Source organism: Mustela erminea, chromosome 13 (assembly GCF_009829155.1).
Source record: "Mustela erminea isolate mMusErm1 chromosome 13, mMusErm1.Pri, whole genome shotgun sequence".
Lineage (NCBI taxonomy): Eukaryota > Metazoa > Chordata > Mammalia > Carnivora > Mustelidae > Mustela > Mustela erminea.
Genome location: NC_045626.1, coordinates 38100519 through 38115189, shown reverse-complemented (window position 1 = coordinate 38115189; position 14671 = coordinate 38100519). Strand labels below are relative to the sequence as shown.

General features: G+C 37.2%; 1 protein-coding gene across 10 annotated transcripts in view; it reads right to left on the bottom strand.

Moving 5' to 3' along the window:
- Positions 1 to 14671, bottom strand: part of NOL4 (nucleolar protein 4) — a 402656-nt gene that overhangs the window by 26640 nt on the left and 361345 nt on the right. Inside the window, exon 11 of one of the 10 annotated variants that reach the window (XR_004278137.1) lies at positions 13882 to 13971. The exons of the other annotated variants lie outside the window; for them this stretch is intronic. The gene's annotated coding sequence lies outside the window, so the exon portion shown is untranslated. The remainder of the gene's footprint in view (positions 1 to 13881; positions 13972 to 14671) is intronic. 10 annotated transcript variants of the gene reach the window in all.

Below are 14671 nucleotides of genomic sequence, written 5' to 3'. Positions count from 1 at the left end.
ACCCCAAAAAACAAATAAGCAGAGGATCTGAATCAAGATTTTTCTAAAGAAGACCTGCAGATAGCCAACAGACACATGAAAAGATTCTCAACAGCACTAATCATCAGTGAAATGCAAATCAAAACCACAAAGAGACACCATGTTACATGTGTTAGGATGGCTACTATCTTAAAGACTAGAAGTAACAAGTTTTGGTAAGGATGTGGAGAAAAGACCCCCAGGCATACCACTTGTGGTAAGACAAATTGGTGCTGCCACTGCGGAAAACAGTATGGGGGTCCTCAAGAAATTAAGAATAGAATTACCACATGACCCAGCAATTTTACTTCTGGGTATTTATCCAAAGAAAATGAAAACATTAACTCAAAAGTTTATGCACCCTCATGTTCATTGCTGCATTATTTATAACAGCCAAACTATGGAAACAATCTAAGTGTCTTCTGATGGGTAAATGGATAAAGAAAACATAATATACATTTTTTTTAGATAACAAAGAAATCTTGCCATTTGCAATAATATGGATGGTCCCTGAAGGCTTTACACTAAGTGAAATAAGCTGTGCCAAGAAAAATAAATACTGTATGATCTTACTTATACATGGAGTCTTAAAAAAAAAATCAAACTAAACTCAAAGATACAGAGAATAAGTGGCTATCAAAGTGGGGGGGTTCGTTGAAGAATGAATCAGAGATGAAGAACTCAATTAACTGAATTAAACGCACTGGGTAGAATATATAGACTAGAAAAATAAGAACAGATCAGTGACAGTGGGGGAGAGAGTAATGGAAAGAAATCAAGCTAAACAGGAGAGAGAAAAAATAATAATAGAAAATGAAAATGATTAGGGGCACCCAGAAACACCATCAAGTGCAGCAACATTCACATTATAGGTTTCCCTGAAATAGAGTTAAAAGGGGATAGAAAATGTATTTGAAGAAATAATAGCTGAAAACATCCTGAATCTGGGAAAGGAAAACAGAAATCCAGATCCAGGAGACAGAGAGAGCCCTCAATAAAATCAATCCAAGGAGGTCCACACCAAGCCACATAGTAATTAAAATGGCAAATGGTAATGATAAAGAGAGAATTCTAAAAGCAGCAATAAAAAGTTACATCCAAGTTACATCCAAGGAAAAACCCATAAGGCCATCAGCTTATTTTGCTGGCCAGAAAGGAGTGACATGATATACTCAAAGAACTGAAAGGGGGAAAAAATACTCTATCCAGAAACTCTACCAATGACAATAGAAGGAAAGAGAGCATTTTCAGGACAAAAATTAAAAGAATTCATCAACCAATCCTACAGGAAATGTTAAGGAGGAAACTGAGTGGCAAGGAAAGATCTTAAGTAGGAATAAGGAAAATAGAAAGCACAAAAGCAGTAAAGTTAAGCATATCCAAAAAATCAGTCAAGACATTTACAAAACAAAAAGATATAATGTATGATAACATATATCTAAAATGTTTGGAGGGGAGAGGAGTATAAATTTAGTGCTCTCAGAATGGGCTCAAACTTAAGTGACCATCAACCTAATACAGGCTTCTATATGCATAAGATGTTATTTATAAAACTAATAGTAATGACAAGTCAAAAACCAATAATAGATAAAAAACTAAAAGAGAAAGGAATCCAATCATATCACTAAAGCAGCCAGCAAACTATGAGAGAAAAGTACAAGAAAAGAAAGGAACAGGGAACTACAAAAACAACCATAAAACAAGTAATAAAATGGCAATGTATATGTATCAATAATAACTTAGAATGTAAATGTACTAAGTTCTCCAATAAAAAGACAGGATCATAAATGGATTAAAAATATAAAATTATATGCTGCTTACAAGAGACTCATGTCAGACCTAAAGACACATGCAATTAAAAGTGAAAGCATGGGCAACTCAGAGTCACTGACAAAGATTTTTAGTGCTCTGTATTTAGAAACCAAAGTTAGGGGAAGAACTTTAAGTAATAATAAAACAGAAATAAGGATACGGAGAGAGGAGGGGCAAGATGGCAGAGTAGTAGGAGACCCTATTGCAAACAGTCCCCTGAATTGAGCTAGGTATCTACCAGAGCACTCTGAACACCCATGAAGTCAGCCTGTGATGTAAGATTATACACTTCTAAATCTCTACAGAGGCAGAGGATCATCAGTGGAAAGGTACAAAGGAGTTGGAAGTGTGTGGACTGATATCAGAAGATAAATAGAAAGGGGAAGAAGCCACTAGAAGTAAGCCATATGTTAAGTAATACCCCAATTCGAAAGTGCCCTGTGCTTGGGGACCAGCATTAGCTTGGGAGACTGGTGGCTGCAAGATGGGAAGGCATTGATAACAGCACTCAAACAGTAGAAGGGAATTAAGGGAAAATTGCTGGGACCAGGTGGTCGCAGGCACAGACCTAAGCCCATGGTCCCAGGACGGCTGCAGTCAGTGTCTATCCAGAGCTGGTGCCTGCCCACACCTGAACGGCCTGGAGTGGGCTCCAGTTGGTGGTCCCTGGGGCTAGCAGCTACTATGGACACCACAGCCACCTCTGCTGCCTCCCCCATTGCTGGGGCTGAGCACACCTGGTGTGGGTGTGGGCATGGGGCCCAGACAGTGGTCCTGGGAATGGCAGCCCCAGGGGCAGGGCTCACCCAGAACAATATTGCCTGCAGTTTTGGTGGCATGGAGGAACAGAGACAAGTGGGGGCCTCGGGCACAACTGAAATGGTGGGTGGAGGTGCATACAACCTGTGGGATGTTGCAGTGTTCAGCGGAGCTTGCGGGGAGGAGTCTGAGTGTACTGGACACCCAGAGGAGAATAGTCTGAGGATTCTCTCTGAGGAGGAGGTCTGGGTGCAGACAGATTCTTTCTTTGCTCTGACCCTCTGAAAAGCTGCAAAAAGCCACCAAAAAACAAAAACCTCCAGAGAATAAAAGCCTGAAAAACCAGCTTCCATGGAGCCCAGCCCCTTCATGGCAGGCAGGGCAACTCTGCCCAAGCAGGACTAACTGAAAAACAATCCTGCAGGCCCCTCCCACAGAAGACAAGCCTAAAGAACAAAAGGACAACAACCACAGGGTCCCCTTAAAACTGTAAAACCCCAACATCAGAGGAAAACAACATATTAACCTCCCAGTATTGCCCCACAGCCTGTATATTCTTAGATACAACTTTTCTCTCTCTCTTCAAAATTTGTTCTCATGATTCCTGTTCTTTTAAAAAAAATTTTTTTTTTACCTACTTACCATTTCAACTAGATGTTTAGTACAACATACTTGATAGTAACTTTTTAATTTGAACTTTTTTCATACATGTATTTTTGTTTTTCTTTATACACACACACACACACACACACACAGATATAAGTAGTCCTTTTTCCCTATTCAGTACTACCTCTACATATATACCCATTTTAATTTCCCTATATCACTGGAAAGTTGAGTCTTCCTCCAAGATAATACCCATGAAGAACTGAAATACCCTTCCTCACCCACATTGAGGGATTATAACCACCTTCCCATCACTACCCCTTCTCTTTATTTTGTGTTTTCTTATTTTTCCTTATTCTTATGTCAGTGTTTCTGTGTGTGTTTGTTTGTTTTTGTATTTTATAAATCTTATTTTTGGGGTTCATCCTGGCTGGGTTTTTCTTTTTCTTTTTTTTTTCTTGTCGGTCTTTTATTTGATCGTTTTTGGTTTTGTACTTTATAAATCTTATTTATAAAGTACTTTTGTACTTTATAAATCTTATTTATAAAGTACTTTGTACTTTATAAATCTTACTCTATATTTATAAATCAGCTCATTTTGGCTGTTTTTTTTTTCCTTTTTCCTCTTTCTTTTCTTTTCCTTTCTTTTTTGGTGGTGACTCCCAATTACTCCGAAACTTTCCAGGGTGCACCTTGTCTGAATTGTGGTTAATATTTTCAGCTATACATCCCCTCAACCACCTCTCACCAGAAATACTAGGAAAAGGAACCCCCAAATGAAAAAAAAATCCAGAGAATGTGACCTCTGCCACAGAACTATTGGATATGGACATAAGCAAGATGTTGGAAATAGAATTCGGAGTAACAGTTATCAAGATAATGGCTAGATTGAAGAAAACCATTAGTAGCAACATATAGACTCTCTAAGGGAAGAAGTGAGAGCTGATTTGGCAGAACTTAAAAATGCTGTCAATGAGATCCAATCTAATCTAAATACTCTAACAGCCAGAGTAAATGAGACAGAAGACTGAATTAGTGATCTAGAAAACAAACTTACAGAAAAGAAGGATCAGGAGGAGGCATGGAACAAACAGCTTAGAAGTCATGAAAACAGAATTAGAAAAAATAAATGATGCCATGAAACGTTTCAATGTCAGAATTACTGGGTTCCCCGAGGTGGGTGGAGAGAGAGAAAGGACTAGAAGATACAGTTGAGCAAATCCTAGATGAGAATTTCCCTAATCTGGGGAATGGAACAAGTGTTCACATCCTAGAGGCAGAGAGGACACCCCCCAAAGATTGAGGGTAGAAAAACCTCCAGAGATGTAATTGTCCACAAATCTTAAATTCAGAGAAAATATCTTAAGGGAAGCTAGGGGGAAGAGATTCCTTATGTATACAAGGAGGAACATCACAATAATGTCAAACCTGTCCACAGAAACCTGGCAAGCCAGAAAGGGCTGGCAAGACATATTCAGGGCACTAAATGAGAAGAACATGCAGCCAAGAAAACTGTATCTGGCAAGGCTGACATTCAGAATGGATGGAGAGATAAAGAGCTTACAAGACTGGAAAAGACTAAAGATTATGTGACCACCAAGCCAGCAATACAAGAAATATTAAGGGGGCATTCTATAAAAGAAGATAGACCCCAAGAGTGGATATAGAACAGGAATTTACAGAGACAATCTCTAGAAACCAGGACTTCACAGGCAACATGATGACAATAAAAACATATCTTTCAATAATCACTCTCAACCTAAATGGTATAAATGCTCCCATTCAATGGCACAAGCTTGCAGAATGGATAAAAAGACAGGACCCATCCATATGCTGTCTAGAGGACATGCATTTTGAACCTAAAGATACACTCAGACTGAAAGTGAAGCAATGGAGAACCATCTTTCATGCCAACGGGCCTCTAAAGAAAGCTGGATTAGTGATTCTCCTATCAGACAAATTAGATTTTAAGCTAAAGACTGTAGTCAGAGATACAGAAGAACTCAACATCATTCTTTTTTTTTTTTTTTCTTTCTTTTTTTTTTTTTTATATTTAATTTATTTTTTATTTTTTTTTTATTTCCAGCATAACAGTATTCATTATTTTTGCACCACACCCCGTGCTCCATGCAATCCGTGCCCTCTATAATACCCACCACCTGGTACCCCAACCTCCCACCCCCCGTCCCTTCAAAACCCTCAGATTGTTTTTCAGAGTCCATAGTCTCTCATTCTTAAAGGGTATATCCAACAAGAAGGTCTAACAATTGTAAATATTTATGCTCCCAACATGGGAGCAGCCAATTACATAAGACAATTTATATAAGAAATAAACATATTGATAAGAATATGCTAATTGTAGGGGATCTTGACATGCCACTTTTAGCAATAGAAAGATCATCTAAGCAGAACATCGACAAAGAGGAGTTTTGAGTGACAATTGGACCAGATGGACCTCATATATAGAACATTCCACCCTAAAACAACAGAATACTCATTCTTCTCAAGTGCACATGGAACTTCCTCCAGAATAGACCACATACTAGTTCACAAATAAGGTCTCAACTGACACCAAAAGATTGAGAATATTCCCTGCATATTCTCAGACCACAATGCTTTGAAACTAGAACTCAACCACAAGAAAAAGTTTGGAAGGAGTTCAAACATTTGGAAGCTAAAGACAATCCTGCTCAAGAATGTTTGGATCAACCAGGAAATAAAAGAAAATCTTAAACAATTTATGGGAACCAATGAGAATGAAGACACATGGGTCCAAAACCTATGGGATACAGCAAAGGCGGTCTTAAGGGGGAAATACATAGCCATCCAAGCCTCCCTCAAATAAAAACTGAAAAGTCCAGAATACACCAGCTCTCTTTACACTTTAAAAAACTGGAGAATCAACAACAAATTAAGCCAACCCCACGCACGAGCAGAGATATAGTAGAACACATCAACAAAACTAGAAGCTGGTTCTTAGAAAGAATTAATAAGATCAATAAACCACAGACCAGACTAATCCAAGAGAAAAGAGAAAGGACCCAAATAAACAAAACTATGATGAAAGGAGAGAGATCACAACTAATACCAAGGAAATAGAAACAATCATCAGAAATTATTATCAACAGCTAGATGGTAATAATTTAAGCAAACTAGAAGAAATGGATGTATTCCTGGAAACCTATAAACTTCCCAGACTGAAACAGGAAGAAATTGAGACGCTGAATAGACCAATATCTAGTAACGAGATTGAAGCAGTGATCAAAAACCTCCCAAAAAACAAGAGTCCAGGACCTGACAAATGCCCTGGTGGAATTCTACCAAACATTCAAAGAGGAAATATTACCTATACTCCTAGAACAGTTTCAAAAAATAGAAACAGAAAGAAAGCTTCCAGACTTTTTTTTATCAAGCCAGCATTACCTTGATCTCTAAACCAGGCAAAGACCCCATCAAAAAGAAGAATTTGGAATAAATATGGATGTCAAGATTCTCAACACAATCCTAGCTAATAGGATCCAACAATACATTAAAAAGATTTTCCACCATGACCTGGTGGGATTTATCCCTGGGATGCAAGGCTGGTTCAACATTTGCAAATCAATCAATGTGATAGAACAAATCAATAAGAGAAGAGAGAAGAACCACATGGTCCTCTCAATTGATGCAGAAAAAGCATTTGACAAAATACAGCATCCTTTTTCTGATTAAAACTCTTCAAAGTATAGGGACAGAGGCAACATTCCTCAACTTCATAAACTCCACATATGAAAAATAAACAGTGAATATCATTCTCACTGAGAAAAGCTGAGAGCTTTCCCATGGAGATCAGGAACATGACAAGGATGCCCACTCTTGCCACTATCATTCAACATAGCTCTAGAAGTCCTAGCAACAGCAATCAGACAACAAAAAGAAATGAAAGATATTCAAATTGGCAAAGAAGAAGTCAAACTCTCTCTCTTTGCTGATGACATGGTACTTTATGTGGAAAACCCAAAAGACTCCACCCCCAAATTACTAGAACTCATACAGCTATTCAGTAATATGGCAGGATACAAAATCAATGCATGGAAATCAGTTGCTTTCTTATACACTAACAATGAAACTGTAGAAAGGAAAATTAGAGAATCAATTCCATTTATAATAGCACCCAAAACCATGGGATACCTTGGAATAAACCTAACCATAGTAAACGATCTATGCTTGAGGAACTACAGAACACTCATGAAAGAAATTAAAGAAGACACAAAAAGACAGAAAAACATTCCATGCTCATGGATCAGAAGAATAAACATTGTTAAAATGTCTATGCTTCCCAGAGCAATCTATACTTTCAACACCATCCTGATCAAAATATCATCGACATTTTTCAAAGTGCTAAACAAACAATCCCGAAATTTGTAAGGAACCAGAGGAGACCCCGAATCACCAAGGAAATGTTGAAAAAGAAAAAGCTGGGGCATCACGTTGCCTGATTTCAAGCTTTACTGCAAAGCTGTTAATACCAATACAGCATGATGCTGTCACAAAAACAGACACACAGAGCAATGGAACAGAGGGGAGATCCCAGAGATGGACCCTCAACTCTATGGTCAAATAATCTTTGACAAAGCAGCAAAAAATATCCATTGGAAAAAAGAAAGTCTCCTCAATAAATGGTGCTGGGAAAATTGGACAGCTATATACAGAAGAATGAAACTCGACCATCCTCTTATACCATACACAAAGATAAACTCAAAATGGATGAGAGACCTCAGTGTGAGACAGGAATCCATCAAAACCCTAGAGGAGAACAGAGGCAGTAACCTCTTTGACATCGGCCACAGCAACTTCTTTCAAGACACCTCTCCAAAGGTAAGAGAAACAAAAGTGAAAATGAACTTTTGGGACTTCATCAAGATGAAAAGCTTCTGTACAGCAAAGGAAATGGTCAACAAAACAAAGAGGCAACCCACAGAATGGGAGAAGAAATTTGCAAATGACAATACAGCCAAAGACTGATATCCAGGATTTATACAGAACTCCACAAACTCAACACCCCCCCCCCAAAAAAAAACACAAATAATCAAGTCAAAAAACAGGCAGAAGGTGTAAACAGACACGTCTCCAATGAAGATAAACAAGTGGCTAGCAGACACATGAAAAAATGTTTACCATTACTAGCCATCAGGGAAATTAAAATCAAAAGCACATTGAGATACCACCAGAATGGCAAAAATTAACAAAGCAGGAAACAACAAATGTTGGAGAGGATGTGGAGAAAGGGAAACCTTCTTACACTGTTGGTGGGAATACAAGATGGTGCAGCCACTTTGGATAACAGTGTGGAGATTCCTCAGGAAATTAAAAATAGAGCTACTCTATGACCCAGCAATTGTACTACCGGGTATTTACCCCAAAGACACAGATGTAGTGAAAAGAAGGGCCACATGTATCCCAATGTTCATAGCAGCAATGTCCACAATAGCCAAACTGTGGAAAGAGCTGAGATGCCCTTCAACAGACAAATGGATAAAGAAGATGTGATCCATATATACAATGGAATATTATGCAGCCATCAGAAAAGATGAATACCCAACTTCTGCATCAATATGGATGGAACTGGAGGATATTCTGCTGAGTGAAATAAGTCAAGCAGAGACAGTCAACTATCATATGGTTTCACTTACATATGGAACATAAGGAATAACATGAAGGACATTAGAAGGTAAGGAAAAGTGAAGGGGAGGAAAGCAGAGTGGGAGATGAACAATGAGACACTGTCGACTCCAAGAGACAGACTGAGGGTTTTAGAGGGGAGGGGTTTGGAGGGATGGGTTAGCCTGGAGGTGGGTCTTAAGGAGGGCATGTATCGCATGGAGCACTGGGTGTTATATGTAAACAATGAATCTTGGAACACTATATCAAAAACTAATGATGTAAAAAATTTTTTTTTTAATATTTTAAAAAGTGAAGGGATGGAAAAGCATTTATCATGCAAGTGGAAGTGAAAAGAAAGCTGGGGTAGGAAAACTTATATCATAGAAAATAGAAGCAAAGGTTATAAAAAGATATAAAGAAGGACATTATATAATCATAAAGGGAATATCTAGGAAGATACAATTGTAAATATTTATGTACCAAATGTAGGAGCATCCAAATATATAAAGCAGCTAATAACAAACATAAAGAAAATGATCAATCGTAACACAAAAATAGTAAGGGGTCTTTAACACCCTCCTTACATCAATGGTTAGATCATCTAAAAAGAAATTCAACAAGGCAAGAGTGACTTTAAGTGACACATTGGATCAAATGTATCTGACAAATATAAATAAGGCACTCCATCCTAAAACAGCACACACAGAACATTCTCCAGAATAGATCACATTTTAGGCTACAGAACAAGTCTCAACAAATTCAGAAGGACCAAAGTTATATCATGTATGTTTTCTAACATAATGCCATGAAACTAGAAATCAACTACAAGAAAAAAATCTGGGAAGAACATAAATACCTATGCTACTAAACAATGAATCAATCAACTAAGAACTCAAGGAAGAAATTCAAAAGTACAACAAGATAATGAAAATGAACACACAACAGTCCAAAATCATTGAGATGCAGCAAAAGCTGTTCAGGGGGAGGTGTACAGCAACACAGGCCTACCTCATGAAGGAAGAAACATCACAAACAAAAATCTAAACTTACACCTAAAGGAGCTAGAAAAAGAAGCACAAAACCCATACCACTAGAAGGAAGAAAATAATAAATTATAGAACAGAAAAAAACAAAATAGAAATTGAAAAAACAAAGGATAAAATTAATGAAAACAGGAGCTGGTTCTTTGAAAGGATCAACAAAACTGATAAACTTTAGGCAGATTCATCAAAAGAGAGGACTCAAAATCAGAAGTGAAACAGGAGAAATAACTGACACCACAGAATACAAAGCATAGTAAGAGGATATTATGAAAAATTACATGCCAACAAATTTGACAACCTAGAAAGAATGAATAAATTCTTAAACTCAACGAGGAAGAAACAGAAATATGAACACACCAATTACCAACAATGAAATTGAATCAGTAATCAAAAAACTTTCCATAAACCAAAGTCTAGGACCAGACAGCTTCATAAGTGAATTCTGCCAAACATTTAAAGAATACCTATTCTTCTCAAACTATTTCAAAAAATGTAAGAGAAAGGAAACCCTCCAAGCTAGCATTACTCTGACACCAAAACCAGATAAAGAAACTACAAGCCAGTATTTCTGATGAACACAGATGTAAAACTCCTCCACAAAATATTAGCAAAATGTATTCAACAATACATTAAAAAAAAAAATCATTCACCACAATCAGGTGGGATTTATTGCAGGGTTGTGAGGGTGGTTCAATATTCACAAATCCGTCGTGGTACATCACATCAAGAAGAGTAAGGATAAAAACCATATGATCATTTTAATAGGTGTGGAAAGCATTTGACAAAGTACAACACCCATTTATGATAAAAACCCTCAAAAAAGTAGTCTAAGCGGAACCTACCTCAACATAATAAAGGCCATATATGAAAAACCCACAACTACCATTATACTCAATGGTGAAAAAACGAGAGGTTTTTCTCCCCACTACAGTCAGGAACAAGACAAGGGTGTCCTCTTTCACTACTTTTATTCAACATAGTAATGGGTGTCTTGGCTGCAGAAACCAAATAAGGAAAATAAATTAAAAACATCCAATTTGGTAAGGAAGAAACTATCACTATTTGCAGATGACCTGACGGTATATACAGGAAACCCTAGAGACTCCATCAAAAAACTGCTAGAAGTGACAAATGAATTCAGTAAGGTCGCAGGATAAAAAATCAATATATAGGAATTTGCTGCATTTCTAGAAACTAATAATGAAGTAGCTTAATAATGAATTAAGAAAACAGTCCCAGTTACAACCGCACCAAAAAAGTGAAATACTTAAGAATAAACTTAACCAAGGAGGTGAAAGACCCATACACTTCAAAATCTTTTAAAACACTGATGAAATAAATTGAAGATGACACAAACAAATGGAAAGATATTCCATGCTCATGAATTGGGAGAAAAAATATTGTTAGACGTCCATACTACTCAAAGCAATCTACAGTTTTAATACAATCCTTATCAAAATACCAGTAACATTTTTCACAGACTAGAACAACTATTCCTAGAATTTTTATGGAACCACAAAAAGGCATGAATTGTCAAAGCAATCTTGAAAAGCACAAAACTGGAGTTGTCACAATACTAGTTATCAAGATATACTACAGAACCATAGTAATCAAAATAGTATGGTACTGGCACAAAAAAAGACAAACAAATCAATGGGACAGATAGAGAGCCCAGACAAACCCATGATTATATGGTCAGTTAATCTTTGACAAAAGACGCAAGAATATACCATGGGAAAATTCTCTTTAACAAATGGTGTTGGGAAAAATGGACCACCTTCTTACAACATATAAAAAAATAAATGCAAAATAGATTAAACACATAAATGTGAGTCCTGAAACCCTAAAAATCCTAGAAGAGAGCATAGGCAGTAATGTCTCTGACATTAGCCATACCAATGTTTTTCTAGATATGTCTCCTATGGAAACAAAAGCAAAAATAAACTCTTGGGAATACATCAAAACAAAAAACTTCCATACAGTGAAGGAAATAGTCAACAAAACTAAAAGACAACCTACTGAATGGGAGAAGATATTTGCAATATCTTCTTTACATATCCAATAAAGGGTTAGTATACAAAATACATGAAGAACTTATACAACTCAACAACAACAACAAATCTAAAAAATGAGCTGAAGACATGAAGAGATATTCCTCCAAAGAAAACAAATAGATGGCCAACAGACACACGAAAAGATGCTTAACATCACTCATCATCAGGGAAATGAAAATCTAAATTAAAATGTGAGATCACCTCACACCTGTCAGAACAGCTAAAATAAAAACACAAGCAATGAGTATTGGTGAGGATGTAGAGAAAAAGGAATCCTCTTGCGCTGTTAGTGGGAAGGCAAACTGGTATGGCCACTGTGGAAAACAGTATGGAGGCTACTCAAAAAGATAAAAATAGAATTGCCCTCTGATCCAGTAATCTCATTACTGGGTACTTACTAAAAAAATACAAAAACACTAATTCAAAGGGATATGTGTACCCCTGTGTTTACTGCCACATTATTTACAATAGCCAAAATATGGAAGCAGCCCAAGTGTCCAGCAATAGATGGATCCAATAAAGAAGTGGTATATCTGTACAGTGGAATATACCCAGCCATAGAAAAGAATGAAATCTCGGCATTTGCAATTCTAAGGATGGATCCAGAGGGTATAATGCTAACTGAAATAAGTCTGTGAACTACAATACCACATGATTTCACTCATATGTGAATTTAAGAAACAAAACAAAGAAAAGAGATAAACCAAAAAAAAAAAAAAAAACCCAAAAAACAAAACAAAACAGAACAAAACCCCAAAACTCTCAAATATAGAGAACTAATGGTTACCAGAGGGGAGGTGGGTAGAAAGGTGGGTGAAACAGGAGGAGGGCTTTGAGAGTACACTTGTCTTGATGAGCACAGAGTATAGCATTATTGACTCACTAAACTGTATACCTGAAACTAATATAATACTGTATATCATACCAGAATTAAAATAAGACAAACATTTATTCTTACAATATTGCCCCAAGGAACAGTGTAGTAAGTTATATTTCCAGAAATAGGAACCAGAAAAAAATTTCTAAATTTAGTGTAAAAATTACTTTTGGCTACATTTAGAGTACAACAGTCCTTCCTTATCCCTTTCCAGGGTTTCAGTTACTTCTGGTCAACTTCATCTGGAAGTAGATGATCCTCCTTTTGAAGTATTAACTGAAGTTCAATAGCAACTTCTTGCTAATGGGACAGTGCCTATATCACTCACCTCACTTCATGTCATCGCATAGGCATTTTATCATCTCACAATATCACAAGGAAGGTGAGTATGGTATGCTGAGATATCTTGAGATACTGAGAGAGAGCGACCACATTCATTCATGTAACATTTATTACAGTATATTGTATAACTGTTCTATTTTATTATTGTTAGCTTCTTAGTGTGCCTAATTTATAAATTACTAAATGTATAAATATGTGAAATATAATTTCTAAATTAAACTTTATCATTAGTATGTAATAGAGGAGAAAACATAGTATATATATGGTTCAGTACTCCCCACAGTTTTAGTCATCTACTGGGGGTCTTGGAAATATCCCCTGTGGATAAGGAGGGACTACTGTACTCAAGAAGATTATACTCCCTTATAAGTTTAATCACCAAGAGATAATTTATTTTTCCCTGAGAATACTGAGATATTGGCCAGAATGTTAGTCACCACACATGAATCATTTGTGAATTCTGAATTTGCCTGAGTGGACCAAATAGTAACCCAGAAGGCAGTGCGCACCCTATGGACTTGCTTCCACTAGTTCCAGCAATGGGATGTGGATGGAAGGACTCTCAGAAAAAGCATCTGTATGTTAGTCAAGGGCCAATGTCATTTAAAATGACTGGGTGCCTTGAAACCACAAAAGGAAATATTAGCACTGTTACTATAATCATAGTTGGCATTTGAAAAGTGTTAACATGAAAGAGAAAAAAATAAGGCAACTCTGGCCTTCCTACCCTCTTGGAGTGATTCAGGCAGACAGACCCAAGATCTCTAGTGAGGCCGGGGAGCAGCCTGGTGCCTATTTCAGGAAGGTGCATCAGTACCTGAACCCAGGAAAGAGGAATGTAGAAAATGGCTAATTCAATTTTCATACAGAGAGTGATATCTGACTTCCTAGAAAAGTAGAACATTCTGAACTCCCCAAAGAGCTCCTTCCTGAACAGCAGTGGGCTGGTGAGGCCAGTCAAATTTAACTTGTTTGTTCAGACAGATTCCCAGAGGACATGCCAAAGTTCAAAGGCGGTTGTATGGGGAAAACAAGCCCAGCCGACCATTAAGAACTCTTCCCACCTGGAAAAGACCTGAAGTGGATCCTAGCAGCCTCAAAAACAAAGGTCCCAGAATACTAATGGAGTCATCTTTTCATTCCTTCCCTTCAGTGAGTAGGCACAAACACAAAAAATACAAAACAAAAGGAGGATCTTAATAGTTAGGAAAGATCCATTTTACTGTAGAGAAGGGCTGTTAGGAAGCTGCTGCCAACAGGCCTGATCCATACAGAGCTGTAAAACCAGTTACTTGTGCTTGGCCGTCCATGGAAAACACCAGGCCACTCATTTTATTCAGAGCCCTTTCTCTGAGGCTCCCTGACTGAACAAAAACCTACTGAAAGATAAGGGGGCTCAATCAGATAAACTTAAAAATGCTTCAGTTTATTCTGCAGGTATTTTGTGTTGTTTTCCTTTCAATTTTCCAGCAACTGATTAACATAATTTCCAATCATTAAAATTTACCAATAAGCAT